Genomic DNA, 14,377 nt, shown 5'->3' with positions numbered 1-14,377 from the left:
ATGTTTGTTTCTTTAAAAGTAGAAAGACAAGTACAGTGCAAGTAGAATAGTGAAAGGTGAAGGAAAACATCATACAAATGGGAATATGATCTAGAACTAAAAATCTGTAGTGTAAATAGGGAGTGGACAAGTTATCTGCTGAGCTTTTGGGTCTCCAGAAACGAGAAGAATGCTGACGGTACCCACAGGGTGCCCTGCGGGACATAGAAAAACCACAGAAGGATGGCCCAGTATCGTTACTGTGCACGATGATGGAGGAAGCATTAAGACCCTACTGATGAAGGATGTGATTGAAGCTGTGTGCAGCACCGTCACTCCCTCCATTTCTCTGGCAGGCTGCAGAAAGGAAACTAAATGAGCTCTTAAAACCATCCGGTCTCAGTCAGCCCTCCCCCAGACTGTCAGGTTTCTGTGGAAAGCCCATTGCTCCCTGGGGTCATTTTCATTGCACTTCAGCTCTTCCAGGAACTCAGACATGCTGACAGCAGTCCCTCCTCTGCCAGACACCCAATCAGAGCACCAAGGGAGATTTTTCTAAGGAAGGTAATTGAATATGTTTTATTAAAAAGAAAAAAGAAAAAAAAAAAAAAACCAACCAACACTCACCGCTTTGCTCGACAGGCAAATTCTATGAAATATAGAAAACCCAGAGGGCAATATCAGCTGGAAATATTGTTTAAGGAAAAGCTGACGATGAACTTTCCCTGGTGTCTGGAAGGGACATAAGACCCACACCTGGCCTGCACCTTACATCTTGTCAAAGGGGTGTCTCGGGTTGGGGATCAATGCCTGGAACGGGGGTAAGGTGGCAGTTTTACACACTCTTTTCAGTGTGAGCTGTGGGGCAAAAAATGACTCAGAATTCACCATGTGACAGGAATTGCTATTCACTATGCAAATCCATCAGCAGTGATTAGCACACCGAAGTGGTGGAAGTAAGGCCAAGGACACTGAGCACACACTCTCTATTTGTAGAGCTCCAGTTGCCCTCTCTGTACTGTAATAACTCATAAAGCAACCTATCTTCCCGCTGCACTGAGGTTCTGAAATTAATCCCAACGTTACAAGGACACAGAGCACTGCAAGGTTGGGAGAGTCATACTTTGATTTCCTAAAAAGTGTGAGGGGATATACCACTGGGATATACAAGATGACCCCATTCAATCCCACCTATACTCTTTACAATCCCACTCAGCAGTGGAAGGCTGTCGCAGAAGGGACCAGAGCACACGTGGGGCTGAATGGGAAGGCACTCATCAGGCACTGGCCACGGTTTTACAGGCTTGGGGACACAGGGTCCCACAGAGAGCTACGCTGCTCTTGGGACCCAAGCTGGTATCACCATGGCTGTGTACTGAATGGACACAGAAGCTCAGATTAGCTCCGGTTTGAGCATCTCTGCAACATGACTTGTTGCAGCACGTGAACATTTCTACGGACTTCAGAGACTAGGACGCTCACTGCTGTAGGTCACAGGTATGGACGTAAAGATGGAGCAGATATGAAACAAGCTTTGAAACCTCTTACACACCATAGCTCTCACTGCAGTGGCAAGATAAATAGAAATATAGCGACATACCACAGTTATTTATAGCAATTGGCTTTCTACAGATTTTTCATCTGAGGTTTTCTAAAGGCTTTATGAAAATGTGCCAAATTCAGCACAGGCGTAATTTTATCATGGCTAGAATTTATCCTTAATCCACATATTGATGCACAAGTCACTAAAGGACATATAGGAATTACTCCATACATCTCTATCCCACAGAACAAAGCAATTCATTACTAGGCAGCACCTCCAAACTACAGTTTGGAACTGGAAGTCAGGAAGTGTTCACAAGGAATTTACGGGGGTGCAACACATTATCCATAAATGTAGGCTGGACAGGATGCAAACATTATTGCTCACTTTTTTACATTATATTGTCCTGGGCTCTTTGACTATAAGTGCACATCTCTCCCATCTGAACCAGAGGATTTCCAGTCCTGTGCAAGGTGAAGGGCTCAGGCACAGCTGAAAAGCAGATAATTGTCAAGTTGAAGGATGAACAGGGTTGAGATGTCTTCTTCAATGTCTCCCTGATACCTTCTATTTATGGGAATAAATTCACGCAAAGGCTTGTGTAGCTGCCAGATTCATGAGTTCTATTTAAATTCCTCCAGCAGTTGCAACTAGAAAACAGTGTTATCAAATTCCTAATATTTCTGAGCAGGAAACACCACAAATGGCCCACTGCAGATGTGGCTGCTCTCCCCAGGAAGACCTAGGAGCAGGGAAGGAGAGCTCAGTGCAGACGTTCTCGCTGTAGCAGATTATCCAGCTGCAAAGGCACCAGACCGCACTGCACTGCGTGTGCTTTCCTGCTCTGGTCTGCAGGCAGCATCGCTATGTCGCTGGAGCACCAGTAGGTCCTCTTGGCAAAGTGAGTTGTTGCTGGTAGGGTGCAAATCACACAAACACACCCCGTTTGCATCCAGGCAGTTTTAGAGGCTCAGCATTTCCAGCTGTAGGGTTAGCGAGGGCTGTACCATCTCGGGTTCAGCCTCTGCACTGTGATTTACTGTTATCACAGATGGTTTGTGCAGCCTTTGAGCTGCTTAAACATCTCCTTTGGACTGAGAAGCACCAATAAAGACAACTGCTGATGCATTACTCCAGGATATGGCGATGTTCCTAAACCTTTCACCTGCCTCTACCCCCTCCAACCTTCTCCCGGATCGTCTCATGCAACAGGAGAACAAACTAACAAGCGAGAAGGCAAACAAATAGGGAGAGATATGCAGTATCAGGAGGGAATTAATACATTGGCACTAGATCACGTTGCAACCAGATGGTGCTATGAATACCTTTGGAAGCTTCCCGTCCACTGCTGAGCAAGAAATCTGCACAGGCTTTCCCCAAACTGCACCCGAGAGCCAGTCCGCAGGGAAAAGCCTCTTCCAATGATAGTGCTAATTTCAGATGGGAGAGACGTCTCCCATGGCTAATGGAACAGGGAGTCTCATGCCTTCTGCACCCTTCTTAGGTCACCACAAAGAGACAGGGACAGTTTTTAAACATTGCACTGCAACTATTCCTGCTTCTTTCCAGCTGCTCCAAACTCCCTGCTGTGCCAGCCCTTGCTGTCAGCCTGCAGGTCCCATGGAGTCCAGCAAGCCGGATTTTCAGCTGCAACTCTTGGCATGACAATGGGGCACAGAGAACACCCAAGAGGAGGAAGGGCAAAAGCTGCTTTACTCTAGGAGCCAAAATAGCATGTGGCACAATTCAGTTAGCCAACGTGCCGGGGACAGCCAGTCCAAGTTGCAGAGGATGCAGCCATGCTCAGATTCTGAACACCAGGAATTGCTCATCGCTTGCAAGGAGACTTGCTCAGGCAGGGCATAACTATGCATTTAATGTCTGGAAGACAGGACAAAGGAAGTATTATAGCAATATATCTGTATGTTTAGGGAGAGGTAGCATCTGCTTGCTTTAGGATACCAGTTTCCCAGAGGAAAAGCAAGCTGATCATCTTCCTTATCCTTCAGATTAGGTAACAAATTCATAAAAAGTTAACCCATCGATAGCTACTTCAAGGAATCATTGCACAGCGTGTTTGAAAGCTAACGTTGAGACTTGTTTCACCTTTTGGAGATGCGCATAATAAACAAGTTATATGCAAACTTCAAACCATACCTTTCCTAGAGGGAAAGTAAATAGCAAATGCAACAGTGGATGGATCAAAAATCACTCAAGACTTCACAAACAAAAATGATAATTGCTCTACTACTCTGCCACTGATCCGCGATGGCAGCAAGCAGTTTCTGTCATCAACAAACCCCCCGCTACCTTGCAGTAAGTAACATCCGAAATGTGGGTTCTATCCACATAAGCAGTAGCTGCTGACATTGCGTATAACTGAGTGAATAATGACATTTGGCACCTGCGCCTATTTGTGACAGTTGCAGTAATGGAAAAAGAGAAGCAATAATAATTAATTATTAAGCATTAATAATAATACTACTTTTTTTTAACTTGGTATAGAATTTCTTGGCTTCCCTCAGCTCCATCCTGTCTCTTTGCTGCAGCAAAGCAACAAGTCACAAAACCAAGAAGGACTCCTGTGTATTTTAACCATGCGCCTGCACCCAAAAGGAGAATATTTGGTGAAGGAGGGAAAAATGGAGACATGAAAGAAAAAGCTACTTATGCTGTTCTAGCTACGTTCAGGCACAGTGAAGACATCCTAAAAGGCTTGGGAATAACTCCATTAAAGCAGAGCATCCATAAACAACCCAAATATATTGCACTCCCAGTCCCTCAAGGACTTAGCACAGAAAGGTAGCTAAAAAGAAACTGAACCTGTAGGAGAAAAAGGAAGATTCGAGATGAAGAGTCTAGAGGCAATCTTTGAAAGACGGCTGCTGAGTTTGTGCACTCTCATTCGTCAGAGCCTGCATCAACTACACACTAGCAAAAACTCAGGAGACCATGAAGAAGCTGTGACAAGGAATCATCCTCTACTAAGCATTCACCCTTGTAGTACAAAAGCACAACAGGGAGGAAGCAGCACATACAGGGAGATGGGTTGAGGGAGGGTGGACTCTGGAGGGCCTGAATTCAGGATTTCAGATGCTTCCAGGTGAGCAAGAAGCGTGCAGGACTCCCTCCACGCCAGGGGCAGGAAGGGTACTCCCAGTGCGGTCGGCAGAGCTGCTCCTGCCTGTGGCACCAGGAGATTCCCAGGTTCTGGTTTGGCCACCGGTCGCACACCCCCACTGCGCCTTCCTCTCACGTAGCCCCGATGGCAGCGGTCTCTGCCCAGAGCTTCACAGAGCACATGAAGTTATTAGAGGGAGATTATCCTAGCACAGCACTGCAACCCTTTTATTATCTTTCTAGGAAAGAGTGAAGCCTTTTGATCTCCTACCAAAAACTAAAAAGCAAATTAAATGTTAATAAAACCTTAATAAAGAACTATGCTTCTGCATTTTATTTAGTTGTTCATAGAAACCAAATGCATCTAATAGCCTAAGAAAATGAAAGGCAAGAAAGAAGTTGCTACGGCTTTGATGAAACAGCTACTCCAGCAGTATAATCCTGTGAATCCATTAAGGTCTTTTACATGAAGAGCAAGAACAGCTGCCTCTCCCCCAAACACAAGCATATGCTTCTTCCCAAACCAAGAGCACATGCGAGCTGAAAAGATTTTGCTAGCTCTCGTTTTATGAAAATTTCTCCACGGTGGAAAAATACACAGGAAAAAACAAAAAATGGAGATGAGGAAAGGCTCAAAAGCAGTATCAGAAAGTCTGGTCAAACACTAGAAGCAGCATCACAATAACTACATGGGAAGAAAGAGGTTTGGGGGTTGAAAGGCATTAAATGTAAAAGCAAACGAACAATCTGTTACAATGTCTAGGGGAAAGCTGATGGCATTAAATGAACAACCCCAGAAGACAACGCACTTGCTGGCTGGAGCACAACATGCCAGAGCTGTGGTTATCAGCTTGAGTCAAAAAACAGCAGCAAAACTCAGGATCAGAGACAGAACAGAGTTCGCAGGACTTTTCACAGAGTAGTACTAGACTCAAAATAATGTGTAGAATGATAATATCCCCCAAAAAACTGATGGCACTGATGATGTCAAGGCCTAAGGGACCTCCCTGGTCTGGCCTAGGAGAACGCCAGAAAATGGGACTCCTTGCCTCCTCTCTTTGAACAACTTGCCGTGGGTTAGACCACCTCTTCCAGGAAAGCAACCCTTCCATGTGTGCCCTACACAAAACCAGAAAAAGCAGGCACCATCTGCGGCCTGCAGCATTGCTACAGGGGCTTACAAACGTACCTTGGAAGCCAATACCCAACTTCACCATTTCCTCTGCTAATTTGAAGCCAACCCAGAGTAACTCAGTAACCACATGTTAGAAGATGTATTTAAAGGCCAGGGCTGTGAGAAATTCATTCTTCCCAGGCTGCCAGCAGCCTGTGAAATAATTTTATCTTGTAAATGGGCAGTAAGAATAATATTAATTTGTCAGTGTCATGCTGAGTGTTTTCCCTAGAAGCTCCACAGGGCTTGAGAGAAAAGTTCCCATCGTCTCCTGCTTTGGAAGGAGGGGACACGCAGCAGGCCTGAACCCGGAACAGGCAAACGACTGGTGGGAGCCACAGCACTGAGAAGCAGAAAGCGCGGGGCAGTAGCACAAGCCAGGCTCAAACTCAGTTTGCTGCTTCTTGTTTCATTTATTCAAGGTCATGTGGTTGTGGGAGGTTTCAGGGTCTTGAAATCTCTGCCTGAGCTTCTGGCATCCTCTCCGACTCCTACCAAGGAGATGATGACTGATGGCAGGAAATTTTGACCTTTTAACTCCATATCCCTTTTCTAAATTCCTGTGGTCACTACTGGTATCTTCTGTGTAGCAAATTCTTTCTGTCTCTCCCCCAAGAAGCCAAACAACTTACTGTAGTACAGTTCTGAGCGGGGCATAAATCTCCAGGCCCCTGTGTCTCTGGTAACCTTCCCAGTCCCATGGCATGACTCCAGAGTTTTGCCCCCTGCCGCTGGGGAGCCCCAGGTCACTGGACGAGCTCTTTTGCCATCCTTGGAATGGCAGCGAGAATTCCCTGAAGCGTCCCGTGGGGCCTGGGGCCGCGGTTCCCAGAACTGGCGGCTGCTGACTCGGCTCGAGCTCTTCCTAGAACCGCTGGGCCTTCGCTCACCCCCCGGGGCTGGGGGGGGACGGGGAGAAGAGGGGCAGAGGAGGGGGAGGAAGGGTGACAGGAAAGAGGCCAGGTTGCGCAGACCCTTCAGCACTCCAGACATCCTCCTCTCCTTTTCCTCGTGAATCCCAGGAGGATTATTTTTACCTTACTTCTAAGTGCTGGAAAGCATGGGATGAGCCCAGTGCAGCCTGTCTGGACTGTCAGCTGGCAGCAGCGGCTCCCAGCTCTCCCCCAGCTCCTCTGCCCGGCACTGCCTCCCTGCTCCTGCCATACCTCAGGTTTGCTTTCAGTAATTCCAGCTCCTGGATTTGAAAATGACTCTGCAAGAGGTGGCAGCCATGCCTAAGTATCACACCAAAACCCCTTTCTAAGCATCAGCACACATTATACCAGGAAACATCAGGAGTAACAAATATCACTAAGAAGGAAATTTGCCACACAACCATGAGGTTTAAACTAGGTTGAGCCTAACACAGGCAATCTACGCTGGGAATGATCTCCATTACCAGCTCCCTGTACGGCGGCTGTGTACTAGGGCTGCGTGCTACTGCAGTCATGCCATCATACCTCTGACAGTGTGCTCATTTATTTATATTCTCAAGCATTCACATGGAGCCACCTTGGCTCCTAACTCTGCTCTAAGCAGCTGTGTGTACAGCCCATCACACACCTAGCTATAAAATTTATTTCTAGGGAATAGATGTCTATAGTGTGATCCAGACATGTCTGGGACCAAATTCTTTTCTTAGCTAATCACATGCAATTTCTCTTGCTTCAAGAAAACTGTGCCAAGGTGATGGAGAAAGAATCTGGCCCACAGTCCGGCTTTTCCACACAACAGCATTTAGCTGTAGACAGACTTAGGGTTTTCAGAAGGAAGCTCTCAGAGCACCTGGCTGAAAAACCCAGAACACGGTGGATGAAAATTAGGAGCTGAAAGAAAGTAAATAAACTAAATGGGTTTCCCTGCTCTGACAGCACACGTTTTTCCTTCAATCATCTGCACTGCAATGAAAGGTGATGACATTGCTCCATTTACAGAGTTTTTCCTGGCCTGTCCCCAAGGCCACAATACAGTGTGTTTATTTGGTTTTCATAAGGTCAAAGAAGCATACTTGGGTAACACAGAAAGTTTACTATGGACTTTCACCTTCGCGATCTTAAAACAAGTGTGACAGTTGCAATGAAAAATATTTACTTCTGTTTACATATATTAGTGGGGGGCTTTTGGGAGAGAGAAGGCTTTCAGTCTCATTCCACATCCTTCTCAATAGCTTTTTTTTTTTTTAATTATTTATTACACACAAAAGGAAAAAGAAGAAAATGTCAAGATCTAGACTTTACAATGTTCCCAGAACACATTGCTGATCCTCTCAAACCACCGATCACAGCCAAGTCAGGCACATCCAGGGAGTTATTCACACTGATCTGTGCAGAAGAATTCCAGCAATAAGTACTGATCTAGTTGAAGATGTCAGTTAAGCAACCTGATCTAGTTGAAGATGTCCCTGCTCATTGCAGGGGGATTGGACTAGATGACCTTTAAAGGTCCCTTCCAACCCAAACTATTCTATGATTCTATGATACTGTTATTATGGATCACATACCTGGAGCTACTGTGCTCACGCACTGCTTTAAATAGGTGGGCAAAAGCTGCAGTAAGCAAGTCATGTGCAACACTGCCTTCTCCATGGGAGCCAAAAAAATGCTGGCATGGCTTATCAGCTTACTTTATCTGGAAACCTCAACAGGCTGGAACTTCATGTACTTACACACCCTGCACCGTGGTTTGTAAAAACATGCCATCAAGCATGCATGCTACCCAAAAGGTGGTCTGTCCTACTCACCACATTCCCAGACTCCATGGTCTATTTGCTGATAGTCCTTTTTCTGTTTGTAGTGGCCACAGAAACAGCCAGAAATCAAGAGGATTTGGAGCCTGACATTAGTCCTCAGCTTGGTCTCACTTTTCCAGAAGGAACAACTGCAAAGGAAACCATTCCTCCCTACCCAAGCGGAGAACAACCAGCAAAATTCCACACTCCTGAGACACCTCCAGAGGTCTGAACATGCCGGATCGGGAAGGACATGAGCTGATGCTGAAGTCCCACCAACACAAACCTGCATTGGCTTTGACCCAGCAGCACAAAGACTACAATGACCACATGGGAATGCAGATTCCAACTTACCTCAGATCCAAGCCCCTTTCTGACACAGAAAGGGAAGAAGAAAAGACATGATAAAATACACACCGATGTCTCCAGAGGCATCATCAAGCTGTCTTACACCAGTGGTTTTCAAGCTGCAGTCCTCAGAACTTGGGGGGTTTCTATGAATTACTGCTGACATCCATGATGGATTATTTAGAGGAAGCTTACTGTCAGGAGGACTTTCTGATGGAAAGTTTTGAGTTATTCATGTCGAAAGTGTTGACAACCAGTACCCTAGGTGATGAGTTGCAAACAGTTTCTCTTGAGTCTTTGAATGCCTTGGGTGGGGGCTGACAGGTGATGCTCTTCCTCCTCCCACCTACGTACTGAGTTATATTCACTCCTTCCTAATTTAGCTCCTCCTGTTAAATTCCAAGCAGCTTCCATGAGTAATCATCTCTAAAACTGAGACTACAATACAACAGATCCTAAACTCTCCCCAGGTGGCAGAGAGGTGAAAAGGTTAACCATGTTCTTAACCCCCTCTGACTGCACAAACTTATGTAAGCAAAAATCCCATTTCAAGTGACAGGAGAACAGCATCAAATGAGCTGGGCAACAGCTTTAAGGACAATTCTTTGCAGAAGGTGGCAGCTGGGCCTCCTCAGCTCTACTATGATAAGCCTAGTAGAAACCCACCTATTAAGTATTAATGTATGGTATATGAGGTATAAATATACAATATTTATAATAAGCACACAGCGACATAGAAAATGTCTTAAATCTGCTTTTTAAGTTACACTTGCTGTAACTCAAATGGCTCATAAGTTACAGACAATACAGCTAAATTAACTCTCATTCAGGCAAAGCAAGTTAGGTGATTTTACTGAGATAAGAAAGATGCAGGAAGCATTCCAGGAAAACCACTTTTTCCTTCTATTTAGAAAAACAGCTATTTTTTTATCCTTCACTCCAATTCTGCTAGCCAAAACAGTGAAGTTTTGCATCCCAGCAGCAAAATACAAGAAAAATAAACCAGATGTGATTCTACCCTCCAGGCAACGCAAAACTGCACTAACCAAGTACATAACCCTTCTTTGTGTACTGACCTCTTAATACAGTGTACCATCACTGCTGCCAATTTGCACACACAGCCGTACTCAAGTCTGGGAAATGGTTGTCCTTAATTCCTTCTCAACAACTTTAATCGTGCCGCTGCTTTGCCTTGCCTATAACAGGACCGCAGAGCTCCCGCCCTTTCTCAGAGAATGGCTGATTAGCTGAACAAGACGATCCTTTCTTACTTCTTTGTTCTGGACGTACTGTTTCTGCAGCCATCAAGGCCTAACTGCAGAAACTATAAATAATACCTAATCCTCAAGATGGTGATTAAACTTGCTCATTATTGCTACAGCATCAGACACCTGCCTCTTACACTATGTCCCACGTGATGGAGGTGTAAGAAAGGGAGCATCTAGGAGAGCAGAGCAGGCCTGCAATAGGCTTTAGGAACTACCCCCTGAATTCCTGATGAGCCAGTGAGGAATTTGCCCCCAGCACAGAGGATGCAGCTGCTCGCATCCCGACCAGCTCTCCGTAGCCCTGCCAAGGACGGGAAGATGCTGTGAATATTCATTGCAGTCAAAAGCAACCCCAGTTGTACTGTATGCCCGGCAGTGTTCAAAAAAGCTCACACACATTTGCACGCAATGTAAAGCACAGAAAGGAGTAAGCAGTCCGACATTAGCTGGTGCCATGGAAATTCAGTAACATACAGAACCAAATGTAAAAACCATACCAATCCACACACTTCTGGTGCTTTCTTTCCCCCTGTTTTATTCAGGCCATATTCCACTCACTCTCTTCTTTCACAGTTGCTGTTTTCACCCTTTTCACTCCCTGCATTGTTTCCACTTTTTTTAAAAGAAAGTAGCTCCTCAGTTGATTTCTAGACTTCACGGATTCCCTCAGCTTCTCAATTCTTTTATCACACATTCCCTCCCCATCTTACCCATTTTCCACAGGGGACTTCCAATACCCTTTATTTCCCCCGATTATTTGCCCCTGTTTTCTTCTAGTCCCAACATAAATGCACAAAAGTGTTCTAAACTAAAAGCAACAGCCACTGCAAATGCAGTCAGTCATTTGCCTGACCTCATACCACTGCATGGTTAAAAAAAAACAAAACAAAACAAAAAAGCGTATTTCCATTTCTTGCTGTTCTCCATGCCCCTCCCTATTTCTTCTGGTTTCTCAGTGTGAGCACGAAACCAACGGAAAGTCTGTCCAAACAGACATAGCCCATTTCTCAATTAACTTCTTCAGCCACCTCTAAGGTAACTGCTGCATTTTTCCAGCAAACCACTCGTGTCACAGGTCACCTCTCAGGGCTTAATTCTATACACATCATCAGCAAGTATTTCTGCCCAGCTAGCATAAAATGCAAAGCCATTTCCCACAGAGCTGGTTTCCAAACAGGGTTTTGATTGCCAGGATTTGGCTTTATCAATACTCAGAAATTCTCCACTTGCCTCTTTTCATCCCCCAGCTACAACTATCCTAGCTGGGCAGCCATATGATTTATCACACCAGTTTCCCCTCTACTGTGACAAACTGCAGTTCACCAGTGGGGTTGCTAGGACCAGGACTTGGACAAAAAATCTTGAAAGCCTGATCCAAGCAAATTGCATCAATAGTCAGTGGTGGCAGTGTGCCAGTGCTAATTACTTCACTGCCAATCAGTTTATCAGAAGCACCCAGCCAGTGTGCTCATCTTTCAAGTCCTCTCCTGTGTCTCCAAGTGCCCCACCTTGCCTTCCTCCACTGCCAACACATCTGGGTGGCCCCTTCTCACAGTGCAAAGATGACAAAGGCTCTAAGTAACAACACAATACAAGCTCTAATTAAAACGTAGTGGAAAATAGAGCAAGAAATCATGGTATAATCTAAAATGTTAAGATGCTTTAAGTCCAGACTGGAACATCTTCTTTGTTGCTCAACATGGAAACATTGAGCTAGTGCCTATCTGGAAGAGCAGAAGGCAGCAGGAACGGTGCAGCGTTGGAGAGCTGCACCCATTCTCCTCCCTTTCTAAGGAAGGCTGAGGAAATTAAACTAGATCCAAGAACTTTCTTCTCCATTAGCACTCATCTGCCACCAGCTTTTTTGCAAGATAGTCCCTCCCATCCTCTCTCCTGCGGTCACTTCAGCCAGCAGCCAGGCTCTTCCAGGAAATCAGACAAGATGAGCAGAATCACTCATCTGCCAACCACCCGACCATACAGCAGGGGCAAGAGATTGTAAGAGAAAACTCATTTTTTAAAAAGAAGCTTTTTACTGCTTCTCGGGATCTGGCTTCCGTGTAGAATGACACACAAAGAAACTCTTACAACACATACACAGTGAGGAATTCAGATTAGGGAAGTACAGAGAGAAGCAGACACAGCTCTGAACCGAGCTTCAAAACTTGCGGATCCTCAAGCGCATGTCGTAAGATGAGAGCAACAGGCTTGTACTAGGAACTAGGAGGAGAAAACAACCCCTTTTTGATCTTCCTATTTGAGAAACTGCTGAATACCCAGTTTAAACTTTTTTTTTTTTTTTTTTTTTTACATAGATAATCTCCATGATTTTAACACTCAAATTTGAGGTGGGAGGGGGAAGCAAATGACCGCCAACATAGCAAAGCAACTCAGATCTCACCAGGGACAATCTAGAATAACTGACCGCGAATGGAAAAAATGAACTCATGTATTTTAAAGGGGTGAATATAACTAAAAAATATCAAAACCAAAAAGAGCTATAAACTCTTATGCCCTTAATATCTCATAGACCTATTTTCAATACTTCTAATTCATATCGTATGCATACATAGAAAGAGTGGCAACACAGTTTCATGATCTTAAATCTCAGAAGGGTTAAATAAGAGCTGGTGAAAAAGCCCGTAACTGTAACAGTCTGAGTAGCAGTACTGACTCCTGCAGTGTTGAGAATGCTTATTTCCAGGTTACTCCCTGCAGCCCACCTAAAGAACAAGTGATCAGGATTACAACTCACAGGACTATGAGACAAACATGCATTTGATTTACTGAGTGAAGCTTTCCAAAGCTGGTCATAAAGTTCCCCTTCATCTCCCCCGGGCTTATACGCAGCCACGTACAGCTACACCTGAGTGTGCCTTTGCCATCCTGTCCAGAGGCTGGGATTCAGCTGCTAAACTTTCAAAGGCTGCACAGTGTTCCTAAGTGCACAGGGGGCAAATACTCACTGACCTGAACTGCAGAGCTAGGAAAGATGAATAAAACAGAAAATATGGGACAGTTTACTAAAGGTTTGGTCCATGACTCAACAGTTTGTAAAGTCGGCCCAGGAAAGGCTGGCAACCTAAAACTGATGTAAAAATAGTGCCTTTTTAAAGAAATCCAGAACCAATCAAAACCATGTAACAAATCCACTGAACTTCAGGTTGTTACCGCATTGCGTTGCAACATTTTGGAACTTCCCAGAACAAAGCTTTCGTCCACAGGACAGCGCCATTTGCGCAAACCAGAAGCATCCGCTGCTGTTAACACAGTGAATTCTATGTACATACACACAGCCCCAGAGACCATTCCTCCTTAGCAGGCAGGAATGATGCTTACTTTAACATCTACACATATGCGTGCAGCCACACACAAACGTAGCAAACTGCATGTGTATGCATTCATTGAATTGTACCAGCAAAAGCTTCGGTAAAAGAAAGTCGCGGTCATGAACTCCTCAAAGCAAAGAAACAAACCAAATATGCAGTGTAGCTCTTTCGGGAAGAGGGTATGGAGAACAGGGAGTCTGCAGATTAGATTTTTCCTGGGCTCTGCCGACTTTATGGTAGAGACAGGTGAAGTGAAACCTGACTAGGGTAACTTTAGCCAGAGAGAGTGAGATAGAAATAAACAATATTATTCCTGGAAAGAAGGGGTAGTAGCTGTCCCTCTGCCAAAGTGCACTCCCGTCCAGAGCCTATTAGCTGCAGATTCCTTTCTGCGCTCCACCTCCCAGTGTCAGGGCAACGGTCCCAGGTCTTGACGTCAAAGCTGCCTTTTGTTTGCTGCGCAGACTTTCCCCTTTTGCAGGTTTAGCAGATCAAGGCATGGAAGCAGCTGGGCAAAGGGCTCTACTCTGGCCAGATCTGCAAACTCAATGCAAGCCTCCAAGGAAAGTCCTCTCCCCATGTTACTAATTTCAACCTTTCCAGTGGAAAAAGAAAAATTAGTTCAGTATGTCTAAATTGGTTTACATCTAAACTGTCCTCTTGATAACCTTTCCTTCGATTTGTGCCCTGTGTTTTATCTGTTACGGTTTTATCTTGCATTATTTCGATTGCAAGAGCTGCCAAGCAAGGACTCTTTCCATAAGCATAAGACAAGACTGTAAAACTACTTCTTTAACTGTCAAATATGTTCGGAGAAAATCCTCCCAGTGTTCCAGGATAGTACTAGGGGATATCAGAGGGGAAAGGAAGAATGAGACCAGGTGCTAT

The 14,377-nt window shown here is 45.0% G+C and overlaps 1 protein-coding gene across 6 annotated transcripts in view; it reads right to left on the bottom strand.

The window, feature by feature from the left end:
* Nucleotides 1-14,377, bottom strand: part of MAPKAPK3 (MAPK activated protein kinase 3) — a 135,195-nt gene that overhangs the window by 79,181 nt on the left and 41,637 nt on the right. Inside the window, exon 1 of one of the 6 annotated variants that reach the window (XM_087745164.1) lies at nucleotides 9,969-11,455. The exons of the other annotated variants lie outside the window; for them this stretch is intronic. The gene's annotated coding sequence lies outside the window, so the exon portion shown is untranslated. Of the gene's footprint in view, nucleotides 1-9,968; nucleotides 11,456-14,377 lie in introns of those variants that run through there. 6 annotated transcript variants of the gene reach the window in all.

The sequence above is a fragment of the Nipponia nippon genome, unplaced genomic scaffold, assembly GCF_047370975.1.
Source record: "Nipponia nippon isolate SJK-2023a ecotype South Korea unplaced genomic scaffold, ASM4737097v1 scaffold_9, whole genome shotgun sequence".
NCBI lineage: Eukaryota > Metazoa > Chordata > Aves > Pelecaniformes > Threskiornithidae > Nipponia > Nipponia nippon.
Note: the sequence above shows the minus strand (reverse complement) of the source record. Positions and strands in the feature narration are given on the sequence as shown.